At 38.8% G+C, this 20,275-nt stretch overlaps 1 non-coding gene across 1 annotated transcript; it reads right to left on the bottom strand.

The window, feature by feature from the left end:
- Window positions 1-3,035: 3,035 nt before the first annotated feature.
- Window positions 3,036-3,142, bottom strand: LOC141610418 (small nucleolar RNA R71). Its single transcript, XR_012528327.1, has one exon. It is a non-coding gene; the product is annotated as a small nucleolar RNA R71 (small nucleolar RNA).
- Window positions 3,143-20,275: the final 17,133 nt, after the last annotated feature.

Genomic DNA, 20,275 nt, shown 5'->3' with positions numbered 1-20,275 from the left:
ACATGTCTATTGCTTGTGTATCATTGATAGGATTATCTGCGAAGAATTCAGCCACGACGCGTCCCTTTATGACTTTCAAAGGTAAGTATTTGAGATCGAACTCTGAGAGCATGAAGGTCCATCTTGCCAAGCATCCATTGAGGATGGGTTTCTCGAAGAGGTATTTGACGTGATCCATTTTAGAATACACTTTGACCGATTAGCTAAGCATGTAATGGCGTAGCTTCTTTGTTGCCTACACAAGAGTGAGGCATGTCTTCTCGAGAGGTGTATACTTACTTTCGTACTCCAAGAACTTCTTACTAAAGTAGTAAATAACTCTTTCTTCTTTTATACAGTCTGTGCGAGCATAGCCCGCATGGCTGTTTCGGTAACTGTTAGATATAAACCAAGAGGTTGATCTTGTTGGGGAGGCATTATCACTGGTGGCTTGGCCAATATCTCCATTATCCTATCAAATGCATTTTGACAGTCATCGTCCCACACGGTATGGTCCGTTTTCTTGATCTTTTTGAAGATAGGTTCGCAGATCATAGTGAATTTCGATATGACTCGACTTATGTACTGCACTGATGTGACTCATATTTGAGCATATTTAGTCCTTGAATTAGGCTCGTTCCTATGCTTTTTAGTGCATAATTAGGTCATTTACCATCTTTAGTTTCCCGTTTTGCATATTCTTTGAGGTTTTGTTCCCTTGGTAGAAAAGGAGTGAAAACCTTGCATTTTCATGGCAAAATGGAGCTAAATTGATCAAATTCAATGACCAAGCATCAAAGGGAAGAAAATGCTAGAAGGCCTATGTAGGAAATAAAGTAGCTTGGGCAATGATGAAAGGATCCTTGCATCTCCAACAAGATCCCCAAGGATTGTTGAGGACAGAAAAGAAGAGAAGTGACTGACAAGGGATCCGAGCATCTCCATGCCCAGGACGAGCGTCTCCCTGCTATAATCCGAGCGTCCTTATGGCAAGACGCTCGTCTTGAGGCCAAATTATCTAAGTGTCCCTCCCACAATCCGCTCGGATCCCCATGCAGAACCAACCGTCTCTGCTGCCTAGACGCTCGGGCGAGCATATTCCTTAGAGACTACCAAAACGGAGAGGAGCATCTCCTTGGAGAGGAGCACTTCCTCAACTTTTCTTAAGGGTCTTAATAGTCATTTAAGCCCTTAGTAACCCAAATCTTTGTACCTAATCTCTAGTATAAATAACCCATTGTACTACCTAGATTAGCATGTCATCTTAATAGGATCTTAATCTTATCTTAATTAAGTCCTAATACTCTCTTAATCTTGTAATTAATTCTTAATTTAGCATTAATACAAATCTCATTTCTTAACCATTCCTTAATTTCTCTATTGTTCATCATTTATTTTGTGTAATTAGAATATTATTTGGGTTTATTTGGAGGATTGACTACTTTCCATCAATCATCAAGTACTTATATTATTCTTTGCTTTATTATTTGTAATCATCTTTATAGGTATAATTATCTCTTAATCCCTTTTTAATTATTGTTAATCATCTTCATTTGTTCATCATGTTTTGCCTTGCTAGTATGATTGACAACCTTGTTACCAGGTTAAACTTGATAATGAGTGAGTAGTTTCCTTAACTAGGGTTAATGGGGAATTAGGGGAAACCAACATGGGGATTTATTCATGCTTAATCTAATATGTTTTCATAATTAATTTGCTTGCTTGTTGTGATTTTAACTTATGAACATGTTATGGTTGATGAAATGCGAGCCTATGAATCCTTGCATTTTTTACCCATCACTTACCTTTTCAATGAGACTTGTAAGATATAAACCAACTCGAGTCTCATTAGACCATGCATATTGTTGGATAGGGAGGATTAAGTCGACTTTTCGGTGTTGTACAATCTAACCAATTCGGCTCCGGGACCCAAACCTTCCTAGGGATTGTAAGATATACACTAACTCGATCCCATCACAACAATAATTGCTTGCATCTAGTAGAAAATATGTTTGTATGATCAAATCCCATGAATCCCCTATGAACCCATGACACCCTAGTGTCTTTAATCAATTGTTTACATCTCATTTTAATCATCTTGCTTGCTTTCATTACTTTATTTACATTGTTATTTAGTTTAGTTGATCTACCTCAACCCAAATTGTGACACCATTAGATACAACCATTTGCAATCAAAAATCCTACATCAATACCCGTCCCTTGGGATCCGACCTTTACTTACCTCTTTACTAAAAGTGGAGTAGTTTGTGAAGTTATAAATATTGTTTTGGTCTAGGTAACTCTTAACGTCAAGTAACCGAAATCCACACACCGACCAAAAATGGCGCCATTGCCGGGGACGGTGTTAACTTGATTTGATTTTCTTTGATTGTTTTTAGTTGTGCCTTTCTTTACCTTGGGGAAGTCAAACTCCTCAAGGTTTAGTCTAATTGTTTTCAAGTTGTTTGATATTTTGCATGTCTAGGAGATCACAAGGTAACTTGTTACCCATTGATCTTGAAATTGAAAGAACTTTGACCAACAATAGAAGACTTGCTAGAAATACTTTGAGAGGTATTAGTGAGATTGTGGACATTCAACCAAATAACATTGAGTTCATCAACCCTTTTGCAAGAGAAGGAGAAGATAACCCAACACATAACCAACCACAAAATCAACCCACAATGCCTAAATTTTCATCACATTCCGTACCAACCGAGGAGAACCTACCAAATGGTACTCCCACACCACAACATTTGACCGGTAATTTCATTGCAAAATCCGCATTAATACAATTAGTTAAGAGAAGTCAATTTGGGGGGATGCCTAGTGAAGACCCTCATTCTTATATGTTGACGTTTTGTGACTATTGTGATGCGATTTCTCAAACCGGAGTGACTCAAGACCAAATTCGACGGGTCTTGTTTCCTTTCTCTTTGACTGGTTCTGCGAAACAATGGTTGAAGAGCCTAGATAGGGCTACTCTTGGTATTGACTTTTGGAAGAAATTGGCACTTGATTTCTACAAGAAATTCTATCCTCCGGAAAAGACTAACATGTTGAGAGCCCAAATCACCGGGTTCAAACAAAGGGATGAAGAATCCCTGTATGAAGTATGGGAGAGATTCAAGAATACTTGCCGATGTTGTCCACATCATGGACTTAGCGAGTGGTTCCTTGTACAACAATTTTGGAATGGTCTATATGAAGACTCCCGAAACATTCTCAATATGGGATCAAATGGTATGTTTACCGAAGTTGATGATAATCAAACATGGAACAACATTGAGGAAATGGCGGTCCATAACTCACAATATAATAGACCACGTAAGTCTACTAGAGGAGGAAAGCATGAAGTGTACTCTATTACTCAATTGGGTTCTCAACTTAGTGCTCATGTTGATACCATTAATTTGAAGTTTGAGAAGGCTATGGCTAAGCTTGAAGAAGCCTCCAAATCGCCTAAGCAACATGTTAATGCCATGGTGGCATCTTCATCAATTCCAAGTGGAGTATGTGAGAATTGTGGAACTTTGGGACATAACCAAAGTGAATGTAGGGGAACAACTGAATGCTTTCCAAGCATACAAGAGTGGTACCCCTTATTCCAACTATTACAATGAAAACACCAAATTCCATCCCAACCTCTCATACAAAAGCCAAAATGTTCAAAACCCTCAAACAAAATACACCCCACCTCCAATGAGAAACCAAGCTCAAAGACCCTTTTTCAATCAAAACCAAGGTTATCAAAACCAAACTCCATACAATCAAACAAATGACCAAGGTTTTGATGTTCAAAAAGCGGTCCTCCAAATGCAAAAGAACCAACAAGGATTTTTCACTCAAATGCAAAAGGATAGGCAAGCAAAAGACATCACCATTAATAACATTCTAGCTCACACAAATATGTTGGAGACCCAAATGTCTCAATTGGCATCTTCAAGTTCACAAAGACAAAAAGGGCAATTACCACCTCAAGGTAATCCCACAAGACAAGAATCGGTGAGTGCCATCCATTTGAGGAGTGATACAAGGTATGAAGGGCCGAACAGGCCCGTTGATGAAGATGTTGTGAATGCTAGTGACAAGGAAAGAGTTGTTAAAGACTCTAAGAAAGAAGAAGAACCCACCACCATTCAAGAAGTTTCAAAGGAGAATAAAGAGAAGGCTAAAGAGAAAGAGCCTATTATGATTCGGCTTCCATTTCCAAGTCGTCAAGCTAAGCCTAAGTTTGATGAACAACTTGGGAAGTTTATGGAGATTGTCAAGAACTTGGAAGTCTCAATTCCGTTTACAGAATTAATCAGTCACGTTCCGGCCTATGCGAAATACATGAAAGATATTCTTACAAAGAAGAAATCCATCCGGTAACTTGAGATTATTGCTTTCACTTAGGTGAGTAGTGTCATCCTACAAGGAAGTTCACCTCCAAAACTAAAAGATCCGGGAAGCTTCTCTATTCCATGTACCATTGGCGACACCACAATAAACAAAGCTCTATGTGACCTTGGGGCAAGTGTGAGTGTCATGCCATATTCGGTGTGCAAAAGGTTAGGAATGGGAGAGCTTAAGTGCACTAATATCACACTTCAAATGTCGGATCGATCAACGAAGACACCTTTAGGGGTATGGGAAGATGTGCCGGTAAGAATTGGCAAGTTCTTCATCCCGGTGGACTTTGTTATTGTTGATATGGAGGAAGACTCCAACATTACTATCATTTTAGGAAGACCTTTCTTACACACCGTGGGAACGGTGATTGACGTGAAACATGGAGAGCTCACCCTTGAAGTGGGATATGAAACAATCACTTTTACTCTTGACAAGACAATGAGAGCTCCCCAATTGCATGAGCCATGTTTCATGGTTGATCATTATAGCCGAGAAAGTGATAGGAAGAAGTTGGCATCTCAATCCAAAGAACAAGCTATGGGTAAAGAATCACCACCCATATGGGAGAAGAAAATGGGTAACCTCCAAGATGCTCCGTCCAAGGAACAAGAAAGTCTAAACAAAGAGAGCTTGAAAAGCTCACTCATGACAAATAAATAAGAATGCCTCATTGGCCATGACAAGAAGGTAGAAGAGTTGCTCTTGTCAACTCGTGATATTATTGGGGAACAAGTAGATGAAGTATGCGGTCTTTGGGATGATGAGTTTGGAGCGATATTCAATCCCTATATCGGTAATGCTATGACCCAAGAACATAATGAAGAACAACAAGTGAAAAGGTATTTTGAAGATCTTTATCATGACAATGAACAAGATTTCGACTACTTCTTCAAGGTGTTGAGCAACATCAACAACACCTTGGCTATGCCCCCTTGACATCTCATTTATGGATGAGAGTTTGGTGGAGTCCTCCCTAAACCACCATTTGTAAATATTCTAACCCCTTAACTTGCATTTTACTTATTGTATTGCATTTTTGTCAATTTTGGATTTGTATTTTTATGCCTTGATCAAGATTTTCATCATTTCGAGAGAAAGTGAGGGAGGGACTTATGTGATTATTGATGTGTAGTGTTTTGAACAGTGTGGGAATAGCAATTGCCTAGGCTATCCAAGCCTTCGTAGTGCCCGCACAATAAAGACCAAAGGAATGAAGAGTAAATGACACGGGTTATGAAATACCCACGGATGGAACTGAATTCGCGTGGTAAAGGGAAGATCCGAGCGGCCCGACAGGAATCCACTCGTCCTGAAGATAATCTGAGCGTCCTGTTGAGAAAACGCTCGTCCTGAGAGAGCTGGAAAAATAATTTTCGGTCTGACTGAGAATCCAGCGTCTCCACAGAGAATCCGCTCGTCTCAGTCAGGACGCTCATCCCACAAAGAATCCGCTTGTCCTACTGTTGGTAAAATTTGGGATTCCTCCCTGACTAGGAATCCGAGCGTCTTCACAGCAATCCGCTCGTCCTCCTTCAAAAGACGCTCGTCTTTCTCAGAAGACGCTCGTCCCAGAACATCCCGAATCCGAGCGTCTCGTGGAGAATCCGCTCGTCTCCCCTCTAAAATTCAAAACCAATGGGATTAAAACCCCACCTTTCACGATTCATTTTACTCATTCATAACACAAACACATCTCCAAAACCCTCAATCCCTCCATCCACAAAAATCAAATTTCTCAACCAAATTCACCCAAATTAATTCCAAACTCCCTCAAAACTCAAACAAATCACTCCTTTGTCAACAACAAGCAATTAAAACACCAAAATCTTCAAAGTTTGAATCGATTTTTAGGATACAAGGCAAAATTCAAATATCCTAAATCGATTTGGGTCTTATTGGAATTTGAAGAAATCAAGCTTATCATGGTGTTACTACATAAAGAAGAACATGGCAAGAACAAAAGGCGGAAGCAAGGCACCCCCAAAGAAGAACCTTTCCAAAAGACAACAAGATCTTCAAGCATCTAAGGCATTGGTGGTTCAAAATGGAAGGATGGAAATTCAAGAGTCTATTCCTCCTACGAAGGCTACTACTTCTACTCCGATTGTTGAACAACTAGATGATTATCCGGAGTTAATTTTCACTTCCGACTGTAATAGGAAGAAATTTGTTTCCCTTGCTAATAAATCCATTTTACCCACCCAAGTCATATGCCAATAGACCTTGTCAAAATTGGGTGTCTTAGAACAAACCAAGACCTTTTTCGAGTCCATAGGATTGAGTACTTTGTTTGATATGCAAGAGTTGACTTACTCATCCCTCACCTTAGAGTTCTTAAGCTCTTTGAAAGTTACCAAGGTGCAGACTCGAACAAACATTGAATTCCGTCTCGAGAATATTGATAGAAAATTGTCTTTTCGCGAGTTTGGTGAAATTTTTGGCCTTAACAATGACCTGACTTACATGAAGAAACCTACCAAGTATGATCCCGCTCCCTTATGGAAGGCTATTACCGGGAGAGAGTTTACATCTTACCATGATTGTCGTGCTCTTTTTGTCCATCATCCGGGCATACGAGTATGGCACAAGGTAGTTGGGCATACTTTGATTGCTAGGAAGGGAACAAACCATTTCACCGAACTTGACTTTATTTATCTCGAGTCGACCTTGAACATTGGAAGAGAGTTCCCCAAAAAGTACAACATTCTTCAACTTTTGATTGAGAGGTGGCTCAAAGTCGATCATGGCAAAGAAGGCACGGCCTTTATTGTTAATGGGGGTTTGGTAACTTATTTGGCAAAACACTTCAATCGGAATTTCAACAAGGATAGCACCTATAAACTGGTTAAGGGAGGCCATATCATTGATCTAGCCACCACGGTTCAAAAATTCAAATGGGTCACGAATGATACTCTTGATGACAAATTTGGGTGGTTAACAAAAGATGGTAAATCCTTCACATTGCCAAGCAAGATTTGCCGATTAAATGTTCATAGGCCAAACTACCTTCTCCCACTCTCCGAGGAAGCCGAGTACATTATACAACACCAAGGGGAAGACATTGCCGAGCCCTCCTCCTCCATTATCACCCCACCTTACCCATTCACCTACCATGAATTTCAACCATAAAATGTTAAGGCGGGGAATGACTACTTGACTCTCTTGATGAAAGAAATGCACAAGCAAGCTTATGAGAATAGAGTCAATGCTTATAAAGCACAATATCCTCCTCTCCTACATCTTGCTAGGCGAGGACTTCTTGACCCATCTTGTCCTTTGCCAAGTTGGACGGATAAGTAAATCTTCTTTCCTAGTGCTTCTAGAGGTGGTAGCTTGGGTGAAGAGGAGATGGTTGTTGTTGAGAGTGGTGCACAAGAAGGTGAAGAAAATGAAGAAAATGAAGAGAATGAAGAAAATGAAGAAGAGGGTAGTGAGGAAGAAGAAGGAAGTTCAAGTGAAAGTGGTGAAGCCTCCGGATCTATGAAGGTGGATGATGATTCTAGTGAAGTTGGTAATGATGATGAAGATGATAGTGATGACGCCATGGGCGAAGATTGAGGATTAGCAAGCTCTTGGGAGGATGCCACATTACTTTGTGAGCTTCATACACCTCCTTTAAGGTTTGTTTATTTCTCTTGTTTTTCATATAATTTTTATCTTAATCATGATTTTTGAGTCCTAGCATCAACTAGAGGACTCACACCTGGGCCACATTGAGGTGTTTCTTTTATTGTTCCCACATTCAAAATCCAAAATGACAATTGTAGTTTCATGCATAGCATCCTTATGCATGAACTCCCCCAATTTTTGACATTAGAAATAATGTCTATTTTGGTTTGGGGAAGTTTATGCATATGCATTGGGAGCTAATCTAAATTACGCTCTCCAACATAACAAAAACCCATGCATCATATAACATAGCTTAGTTTGCATTCACTCTTGTCTATATGTCATATAGTTTGCATTTAGCTTAGAAATCATGCATTTTCATATAAATTGCATAATTTCCTATCTTATTGGGCATTGAGGACAATGCCCATACTAGTGTGGGGATGGGAAATTCTAACATGACTTCAAACAAAAATGATAAAAATTGAAAATTTTTGAAAAATACAAAAGCATGTCTTTTTGTTTCATAAACACAAAACCCATAAAAATTTGAAAAATTCAAAAATCCAAAAACATGTTCATTTCCTTTGTAGTGTAGTCTTGTATATACTGTTTTGTATATATTGTGTTTGTTTATCCTTTTTCACATTGATCGACTACGCCACATCCGAGAGATGAGGATATTGAAGACCGCATGGTATGATCTTTCCAATCTCCTTTTTCCTCTTTATGTTAATGACTATGTGGCTTTATTTTGATTTATGTGGTATAAACAATGTGATTATAGGATTGCATTTAGTTTATTTGACATACTAGTTAGTAGAGGCATATGCACTAGGATGTATAAATGTTAGTTGCATCATGGCATATAGTTGCATTTAGGAAATTTTTTGTTAAAACATCTATTTGGGAAGCTTGACAAGTGTATATAAGGCCCTTGTAGATACTTTCTCTTCTTAAGACTTTGCTTGTTAGAATACTTGTAAAACACCCTAGCATGTGTCATGCTAGTATCCTTTGACCCATGGATTAAGGCCTAGTCAAGAGTACCTTGTGGTGTGATAACTCCTTGGCTACCGTTTATTCCAAGGTGACCCTTGAAACCATGCAACCATCCATCATCCATGTTCTACCACATTTTGTCATCAAAAAGGCAATGGACACAAATATTGTTCAAAATTTGAGTTCAAGAATTGAAATGAATGTCAAAAAGTTTGCAATTGCATCAAAAGAAAAGAGGAGTAACAAAAATAAAAACTCCTATGCTTCAAATATAAGCACTCTCACTACAAATGGGGTAGCTTTGAAAATGTTCAAAAAGAAATGCAAAAAGTTGAAATTGTCAAGTATTGAAAATGCCAAACATCCAAAGAAATGGCAAAAAGAAAAGTGTTCTCAAATGTCAAATACCACAAGAAATTGGGGGGAAAAACAACAACAAATCAAACTCCCAAATGAAACTCAAATTCTATTGATCCCTTTTCCATCGTATCCACTTTTGTGAATGGTAGAGAGGGGACGACCCTTCTTCTTGTCTAGGAAAGAAGGGGAATTCCGCGATCCTCCAGTATTTCTAACACCATAGGGAGTCTACTCTTAACGAAAGCATTTAACGATTGAGGACAAAGGTAACCTAGCTTGACACAACTTGGAGGTGATTTATTGGTATCATTCTAGGCTTAGTAGTTTGAAGAAACCATATCTATAATGGAATGTGTACCCTTAGATTGCTTCCCCTTTAGATGATTTCCGCCACTTAGATGAGGAAAGTGGCTATTCATTTTTTTAGATGCATCCATTTACTTGTTTTGTGTGCTTTAATGCTTAGATGTGTCGCCATTTTGGCAAGCCCCAGCTTGCCTTGCAAGAAGGCATCCTAGCTCATGGTTGCCTTGTTGTGAGTTGAAGGGGCGGAGTGAGACCCACTAATTGTCTCACATCGGCTATATTAGTAGGTTAGTTTGAATAAGGGTCCTAATTTTTGTCACCTCTTTACTCGGGACGAGCAAAGGTTTGGTTTGGAGATATTTGATGTGACTCTTATTTGAGCATATTTAGTCCCCGAATTAGGCTCGTTCCTATGCTTTTTAGTGCATAATTAGGTCATTTACTATCTCTAGTTTTCCGTTTTGCATATTCTTTGAGGTTTTGTTCCCTTGGTAGGAAAGGAGTGCAAACCTTGAATTTTCATGGAAAAATGGAGCTAAATTGATCAAATTCAATGACCAAGCATCAAAGGGAACACAATGCTAGAAGGCCTATGTAGCAAATAAAGTAGCTTGGGCAATTATGAAAGGATCCTTGCATCTCCAACAAGATCCCCAAGGATTGTTGAGGAAAGAAAAGAAGAGAAGTGACTGACAAGGAATCCGAGCATCTCCCTGCCCAGGACGAGCGTCTCCCTGCTACAATCCGAGCGTCCCGATGCGAAGACGCTTGTCTTGAGGCCAAATGATCCGAGCGTCCCTCGTACAATCTGCTCGGATCCCCATGCAAAACCAATTGTCTCTGCTGCTTAGACGCTCGGGACGAGCATATTCATTTGAGACTACCAAAACGGAGATGAGCATCTCCTTGGAGAGGAGCACTTCCTCAACTTTTCTTAAGGGTCTTAATAGTAATTTAAGCCCTTAGTAACCCTAATCTTTGTACCCAATCTCTAGTATAAATACCCATTGTACTACCTAGATTAGCATGTCATCTTAATAGGATCTTAATCTTATCTTAATCAAGTCCTAATACTCTCTTAATCTTGTAATCAATTCTTTATTTAACATTAATACAAATCTCATTTCTTAATCATTCCTTAATTTCTCTATTGTTCATCATTTATTTTGGTTAATTAGAATATTATTTGGGTTTATTTGGAGCATTGACAACCTTCCATCAATCATCAAGTACTTCTATTATTCTTTGATTTATTATTTGGAATCATCTTTATAGGTATAATTCTCTATTAATCCATTTTTAATTATTTTTAATCATCTTCATTTGTTTATCATGTTTTGCCTTGCTAGTATGATTGACAACCTTGTTAGCATGTTAAACTTGATAATGAGTGAGTAGTTTCCTTAACTAGGGTTAATGGAGAATTAGGGGAAACCAACATGGGGATTGATTCATGCTTAATCTAATATGTTTTCATAATTAATTTGCTTGCTTGTTGTGATTTCAACTTATGAACATGTTATGGTTGATGAAATGCGAGCCTATGAATCCTTGCATTTTTTACCCATCACTTACCTTTTCAATGAGACTTGTAAGATATAAACCAACTCGAGTCTCATTAGACCATGCATATAGTTGGATAGGGAGGATTAAGTCGACTTGTAGGTGTTATACAATCTATTCGATTCGGCTCCGGGACCCAAACCTTCCTAGGGATTGTAAGGTATACACTAACTCGATCCCATCACAACAATAATTGCTTGCATCTAGTAGTTAATATGTTTGTATGATCAAATCCCATGAATCCCCTATGAACCCACGACACCCTAGTGCCTTTAATCAATTGTTTACATCTCATTTTAATCATCTTGATTGCTTTCATTAACTTTATTTACATTGTTATTTAGTTTAGTTGATCTCCTACGTCAACCCAAATTGTGACACCCTTAGACACAACCATTTGCAATCGAAAATCCTACATCAATCCCCGTCCCTTGGGATCCGACCTTTACTTACCTCTTTACTAAAAGTAGAGTAGTTTGTGAAGTTATAAATATTGTTTTGGTCTAGGTAACTCTTAACGACAAGTAACCGAAATCCACACACCGACCATGCACTTTGCCCAGGAATCCTCTAACCTCTTTTTCTGTTTGGGGTTGTGGCATCTCGATTAAGGCCTTGATCTTGGATGGATCAATTTCTATCCCCCTCTGGCTAATAACGTATCTTAGAAGCTTGCCTGAGGTTACTTCGAATGCACATTTCCGAGGATTGAGCCTCATGTTGTATTTGCGCAATCTGAGGAGGAATTTACGAAGTTTAGTGATGTGGACTTTTCTACCCTTAGATTTGATGATCATATCATCCACGTACACCTCCACCTCTTTATGAATCATGTCATGTAGCAAAGTAGTCGCAGTGTATTTGTACGTAGCCCCAACATTGATTAGCTCGAATTGCATAACAGTATAGCAGTATCTTCCCCACTGAGTGATGAAGGATGTGTTGTACATATCTTATTCGGCCATTCTGATTTGGTTATACCGTGCATACCCGTCCATTAAGGATGACAACGCGTGATCTGCTGTATTATCTACCAATATATCGATGTGTGGTAGAGGGAAGTCGTCTTTAGGACTCGCTTTGTTCAAGTCTCTGAAATCAACACAAACCTGGATTCGCCCATCCTTTTTTGGTACGGGGACTATATTAGCCACCCAGTCTGAATACTCGAAAACTTTGATGAATCCAGCTTTGAATTGCTTATCGACTTCTTCTTTAATCTTAAGAGCCCATTCTGTCCTCATCCGTTGAAGCTTCTGTCTTACAGGTTTGAAACCTGTCTGGGTCACGATCATCCTCATTATCATCGTAAACAGAATTGCATTCAGAATAACACAAGGAGTAAGCAGAATCAGATTTATTCATATTAATGTTTAAAAATAGCTGAAACAAAGAAGCCATCTGCGCAGTAGTTAGTGGCGGAAAAGGGACAGTTGCTGGGACATTCCCCAAGCTACTGGAACTAGGCGTAACTATGCTAGGAGAAACAAAAGGGTGGGGAGTGACGATAGGAGGAGACTCTTTAGCGACTTCTCTAGACTTAGATTCCGACTCCGACTCTGATTCTGACTCTGACTTGAATTCATCGTCTTTGGGTTCTCCTTTAAACATCTGTCCTTCACTAGTAGTGACCTTGAAGAGTTTTCCTTGATTGTTGGTCCACTTGATCGACTTTCTCCATCCTTTATGCTGAATTGAGCTGGTGTCAGTGATCGATGATGTAAGGTTGAAATGGTCGTCTTGAGGTATCATGGTAATGATCTCATCCTGTGCTGCCTTGACGAATCGATCCTCTCCAAATAGAAGGCTAATTGCCTGTTCGTCGAGACAAGGTGTCTGACGAATTTTGACTGTAGGAACCGTTTCTGGAGGAATGAAGTAACAATCATGGAAGACCTCGATTCTCGCTAGTTGATTGCCTCTGTACCACCAAGGTTCAAGAAATCCATGAAAATATTAACAATCCCCTTCCCCGACGAAGTACCCATTTAGTGTAGGGAGATAGGGTTGCATTTAGACTCCCTTACTTCTGCGATTCAATACTTAAGTAAGCATTTCGAAGGTTTCGGCCTTCGTGGGCTTGTACCTCAAACCTAGTGGTATCTTTTGGGAGTTACCTTCCTTAAAAGGTGTAAAGGTACTCTCTCTGATAGGATTTAGCGGCATTCCTGGGAAATATCCCTGGGATTTGAGTATGTGGTTGACCACTTAGTTGGAGTATGGGTTGAGGTACAAGGGAGCCAGCTGGCTGTCTATGAGGTTTATGATTTGAAATCCTCTAAGCTCGTGCACTAGATCTGTAACTACTTGGTTGCTTGACATTTTCTCTATTACGGCCTTGATAGGTGACGAAGTGACCGTCGCTACCTTGCCATCTAGAGGGATCTTGATCTTTTTTTTTTTTAAGAAAGAGGGATCTTGATCTTTTGGTGTAAGGTGGATGTCACTGCTTTGGAAGCGTGAATCCAAGGCCTACCTAGAAGTATATTGAAAGATGCCTCGATATCCACTATCTAAAAATTAACCTTTCGCTCGATTAGCCTAGTGGCCACAGTAAGGTTAATTAGCCCCACTACTTTACATCACGTTCCGTCGTATGCGCGAACGCCTTGGTTAGTAGGAGTCCAGTCTGATTCTTTCATGCCTAACTTGTATGCTGTCTTTAGTGGTATGACATTGGCTGCGGAGCCATCATCCGCCAAAGTCATTGATACCTTTTTCTTCAAGCATGTGACTGTGATGTATAGAGCGAGGTTATGAGTGACGCCAAAGGGAGACAAGTCCTCATCTGAGAAAGTAACTGGGTTACTTAGCTTGACTGAGTCTTGGAAGACTAGGTTGACGACGTCATTGGGTGTGGAGTCGTGTGCTACGTTCAATTTAGCCAATATTTACAGTAAAGCCTGGCGATGAGGAAATGAACTTGCAACTAGTTGCCAGACTGAAAGATCAGCCATTATCTTTTGATGTTGGTTTAATTAATGGTCAGCAGATGTATCTTTGCCATCATTTGGTGTGATGACATTGGTGTTAGTAGTTGGACCATTAGCAAGTGGACCACTCGTTTGTCCTTGAGTGACATTTTGATATGGACGTCCCTAGCGAGTAAGGTGGTCTACATCTTGATCTTCAATAGCCTTGACTAGAGGATGTTCTTTGAGGTAAACATCTTCATCGTCATCCGCCCATATTCCATTGACAATACTGAGCTCTCTCAAGCTTATGATTTCAGCCTCTAAGCTGATTATTTGCTCGACTAGATTGTCGGTCACTGCGATCACTTCTTGCATTGTGGATCCTTGAGATAAGATTGGAACCACTGGCATGTCTCTCCTAGGTATAGTGCTTGAATTGCGTAGGGATGCCACTGTAGCTTCTAGCTCTGAAACTTGTCTACCCTTTGCCCATGCGACAAAATCAGCGATAGTTGGGGTGATGGTGGAATAAATCTCCTCATTTTCTAGTGCATTGACTTCATCTTCAGCTGGAGAAAAGAGGTGTGAACAATCTAAGGTGGATTCCTCATCTGTGATCATCAGAATTCCATGAGGATTATGAGTATTGCTAGGCTTGCTTGCAGGAGGTATAGGCAAGCGCACATCTTCAATCATATCCTGAATGGCGTGCTTGAATTTGAAGCAATTCTCTGTATCATTGAAGTGACCATAATTAACGCACATTTAGTCCCCGAATTAGCCTTATTCCCATGCTTTTTAATGCATATTTGGGTCATTTATTGTCTTTAGCTCTTTGTTTTGCATATTCTTTAAGGTTTTGTGACCTTGGTAGGAAAGGAGTGCAAACCTTGCATTTTCATGGCAAAATGAGACTAAATTGATTGAATCCAATGACCAAGCATCAAGGAGAGACAAGATTAGAAGGCCTTTGTACATATTATAGTAGTTGGGCAATGATGAGGAAAGAACCTTTCATCCCCAAGGAAATCCCCAAGGATTTTATGAAAAAAAGGGAAGAAAAGAAGAAGAAACACAGTTGAGCAGCAACACGTGCGGATTGTCATGAAGACGCCCGTCCCCAGGACCACAATCCGTGCGTCTTCCATCAAAGACGCCCGGGCAGCAGCACCCAGAAGACGCCTGTCTTCTCCCAAAGACGCCCGGGCAGAGACACAGGAATCCGGCCGTCCCGTGCCTAAGACGCACGGATTCCAAGACAGCGCAAATTCGTCTCTTCAAGCTTCAAGAAAGATGCCTTTCCTTTATAAAATACCGGCTTTTCCCTAAGTAGGGACTTAATCGTCATTTAAGCCCTTAGTTAACCCTAATGCATCCACCTAATTTCCACTATAAATACCCCATTAGTCTAATTAGAAGAGCATGTTCTTCTTATCAATTCTTAGAGTAGTTAATATCAATCAAATCTCTCTTTAGTTTTGTAATCAGCAATTAATCAAGTTTTAATACAAGTTTTATTTTCTTAATCTCTCTTTTGTTCATCCTTTATTTTGGGTAATTGAAGATTATTTGGGTTATTATTGGGAGATTGACAACCTCTCAATCAAGCATTAAGTACTTCTATTATTCTTTGCTTTATTATTGGTGTAACACCCCGTATTTTATTAAGTTGGATAAAATTCTTTTAATTGCTATTTTGAATTTAATTACATCATTTAACGATTTATATATATATGCTTAGCTAATTAATTAATTTCATCATAATTCGATACGTTAATTTTAATAATCATTAATAAGTTTATTTAAAGTTAGTTCGAGTTTATTGAAGTTAGTTCGAGTTTATTTATTTAATAATTTCCGTTTCTTTACGAGTCCTTATGAAAGTTGTTTTAAGTGAACCCGAGATGGATTTTGGGAACAAAACCGTCCAATTAGCTATTTTGAGCTTATTTCACTAAATTAGCAATTTTTATTAATATCCGTTAGTTTCGTAAAAATCGCTAATAATTTCGTTTCAAGCCGATTTCTTATTATTTACGTTAACTAGCTGAGTTTATTTTATTTTCACTCATTAAATTTATTTATTATTGATTCCGTTTTATTACTGAAACTTTTACTTAAATCGGTTAAATTTAACTCGAAACGGTTTTAATAACTATTGAAGTTTCTTAACGACGAAGAAACGTACGTATAATATATAGCAGGCTAGCAGGCTCGTCACTCATTCTTTCTTTTTCCCACGTCTCTTTTCTTCTTCTTCGTCCTTCTTCGTCCTTCTGTTTGTTCCTTCTTCGACTTTTGTCTATAATCCGTCCTGGTGCTCCGTTTGTCATCCGTTTTCAACTATTTTTGTTCCATAGCGCTCCTTTCGTCGTTCTCGTCATTCCGATGTAAGTAACATTCATTTTCGTCATGTATTTTTACAAACCCATTTATATTTTCAGCTTTATTTTTTATAAGACGGTTGTATGTACTAAAATAGACGGTCTTGTAGAAGATTTGTTAGTCATAAATGATTAGTTCAATCGGAAAAAGGTAACAATTATAGATTACTCGATATTACTTGTAAAATATGTTTATTTCGAATGCTGGTTAGTCTGTTTTATAATTAAGACGGTGTACAATTATATATAGGGATCCTTATGGATGTTAATTAGTCAGTTGTATAGTTGAGACGGTGTATACCGATATGTGGAGATAGTTGAGACGGTGTATACTGACCTCTAGGGATCATTTGGGATGCTAGCTAGTAAGTGGTATATTTAAGACGGTGTATGCTGACATGTATGGATTGTTTTGGGTGCTAATTGGTATCTTTGATAGTTGAGACGGTGTATACTGACATGTAGGGATTGTTTTGGACTGATTTGGACTCTGTGTTGGGGCGATTTTTGTAGTCTTTAGGGACTGTTTTTGAGTTGCTTTATACTTGTGGATTTCCGCTCTAAAACCGTTTTAAATGTTGACTTAGATGGCTCAGCTAGGACTGTTTTTAGGCGCGAGAATGGAGTCTTAAGGGGACGATTGGTACTCTGTTTTGGGCAGGGACGAGAGCTGTCATCGTGGGTTTTTACTTTACATTTGAGGACTGGAGTTGGGGTCGAACTTAGGCATCTTTTGGGTTCTGTTTTGGACTGATTTTTGGGTCAGGTTATGAAGTAGTTTGTGTGAAGGGTCTGAGTTGGCTCACTAAATGGGAATTTATATGGGTGAGATTAAGGTTAATGTGGCATTAGTATCCTGTAAGAGTTTAATTTCATTTGAAGCTTGGAATTACCGTATTGAAGTGTCACGTAAAACCTATGTATACAACAAGTGTCTAAAATTCGAGATAATAGTCTAAGATTTGTTATCTATTTAATTTCCGTCTCTTATTTTATATAACGATAATTCGTTAATATCGTCCTTTCACATAATTATTTTAGGTGGCTCATATGTGGTTGAAGATGAAGAGTACTTTTGGGTTTTAGAAGCTTTCTCAAGTTTATTGCTTGTCTCTTTGCTAGCTTAAGGTAACGATTCCGAGTTACTCGACGAATTAATGTCACATTAGTAGTTGATGTTGTGCTTGTTGTTTGTTAAGTGTTTAGGTGATTGATAATGTGTTACTTTCGTTTTTCACATGATAGAAATTAGAAATAGCATGAAAATTATATAGTGATAAATTTTGTGATTTGGGCCAAAGTAGGCCAAGACTCTGAGCTGGGCCAGATTGACCGAACGAGTTTGGTCAAACTAGGTTTAAACCATCGACCTCGATTTGACCGATGACCCGTCGCGGGACTCGGGTCGAGGGTTTGTCTTTGAGGTAAGATTGGTTGTTATTGGAGGTTTTATGTTATGCCTTGATATTTGTAATTATCATTTCACATGTTGGTTGTTCGATGCTTTGGATGCCTTATACTTGAGTCTTCTTGCCTTGTTGCCATTTTAGCTTGTTCTCATGGATTATGGTACTGTTAGTTAGCTGGAATTTGGATTATTATTGATATTGGAGATATTGTTGGATTGTCAGCTGAATTGGGTGTCCTACTTGTCTTGTGTGGTGTGGGCTAAAGTATTCAAGCTGGGACCTAGATTGGTTTTATTTAGGTCCTAGGTGAGTGTTTCGGCCTTCATCACAGATAGGCCATTATAGTCTTTGACGAGTATATGTTCACTGCTTGATAGCCTCTGTGTTCCTGACTTGGTGGGGTTATATCCAAGTTGGGGCATGACCTCGTTACTTATTTTGAGAGTAAGTGGTCAGCTTAAGTACTAGTCAACCCTTTGGTGGACTCCTTAGGGTACTCACTTTGTTTTAGAAAAATTGTGGGTCTTGGGTGCGGTGGTGTGTATCCGCATGTCTAGGTCTGCGCAGATTTTAGGCTAGGGTTGTGTTGTGTCTTGGCCATGTTTTGATAGAACCTCTGAGCCAAGATACCGGTTCGATTACCTTCCCTACCTCGTGGTATAGACTCGAGTTACAGAGTGACTATTGACCGTACTAAGAACTTATGCCTGTCTTGGATATATTGTCCTTTCTTGTATGGTGATTCTATGAATCATAGAAGGTGAGATGCAAGCCGGCTATGGTTGATAGAGTTTGGATTCCTGGATGTTATGTGATTCACATGATAGTGTAGTATGAGTCGGTCTAGTATTCACAGGCTAGGACTATGTGTTGTTATATGGTTGTTCACATGATAAGCACGATTGTCTAGCATCTATATGCTAAGGCTAAGTGTTATTCATATTCATATTCTTATGTTTACATGTTATATTAATTATGACATTTCGTGGCTGAGAGAACTCGGAGTTACTCCCCACTGACTGTGGCTTTCGTACTTGTATAAAATGCGAATGACAGGTAGGTGATGCATATATGGGGTACATGGACGAGCTAGCGAGCAAAGTAACCTTGGGACCTAGACTGGTTTTATTTTATTGTGACCCTTAAACCCTTTTTATGTCACATACATTTTAGGGACATATGTCTCCCTTTCTCATATTTGGTTTGTATAACTTTGTTTCGCGACTTTAGCGATATTTCATTCATGAGATTTATTTTGGACCTTGCATGTTTGACACCTTCCCTTTTGGATATCTTTATAACAGGTTCAGGTTTTAAAATTTACAGGTTTTTACTATAATGAACCTATTACAAACATATTCTGTCAGTTTTATTCTAGAATTACGTGTTTACTTTTCCGCAATAAATGAGGGTGTCACAGTTGGTATCAGAGCATATTTGCTCCCGACGCACGTTTGTGCACCCCAATATAAATAACTTGACCTTAAAATAATAAACTTGAGAGATGGGTAAGATGGGTAGACTTAGGACCTTATGTTGTAGTCTCTTTGTGTTTGCTCTTTGTTAGGTACTAACCTGTTTGTTGATTGTCATTTAATAATTGTTGCGTTCTTGGATCAATGACCGTGAGCTTATCTATAGCTAATGGAGTTATTACCCTTATTATAAAAAAAAAAAATTGGAACTAAAGGTTTTGAAAATATTTTAATGTTTTTCACTGGTTTTAACGTCAATTAGTGTTAAAGCTTGTTATTGGAGACGTCTGATAATTAGTTTTATCATTTGTTGGTGTAAAAATGTATTTTTTATGTCTTTGAATTGGAATATTGATGTTCTTGAGTGATCGCCAAGAGTATCTCCGTTCCATTGAAAGGACACTTATATTTTACGAAGATCAAGATTTAGTGCCTATTGCTGAGGATTGAAGATTTGTTCAACCTTTGAAGAATGCTTCTACTTCCTTGAAGATGTTTCTCGTTCTTTTTGTATCTCGCCTTATTCTTAATCTCTTGGTGCTTATCCTCCTTCTAAACTCCCTTCTGTTTTACTTTAAAAGTCACTCTTGTATTTCCTAACTTGTCATTTGTTCCTTGCTTATCTTTCCTTAACGTCTTTTGATAATACTATTTCTTTCGAGAAATGTTGACCTTGGTTGGAAATTATGACCTTTGAAGGGATTGTTTGTGCTTGAACCTTTCCTGGTTTTGAGAGGATTTGATGTTGGAAAGACTTAGGTAGTGTGATGAGACATACTTGATGATTCTTATACCTATAGATCCTTGATAAAGTTAGTACGTTGGTTTGGTGGATTTTGTGTGTCAAGTGTGAGTTACATTGGTTACTAAGGTTATGG

This window comes from Silene latifolia, chromosome 10 (assembly GCF_048544455.1).
Source record: "Silene latifolia isolate original U9 population chromosome 10, ASM4854445v1, whole genome shotgun sequence".
NCBI lineage: Eukaryota > Viridiplantae > Streptophyta > Magnoliopsida > Caryophyllales > Caryophyllaceae > Silene > Silene latifolia.
This window is presented reverse-complemented; position numbering and strand designations above follow the sequence as displayed.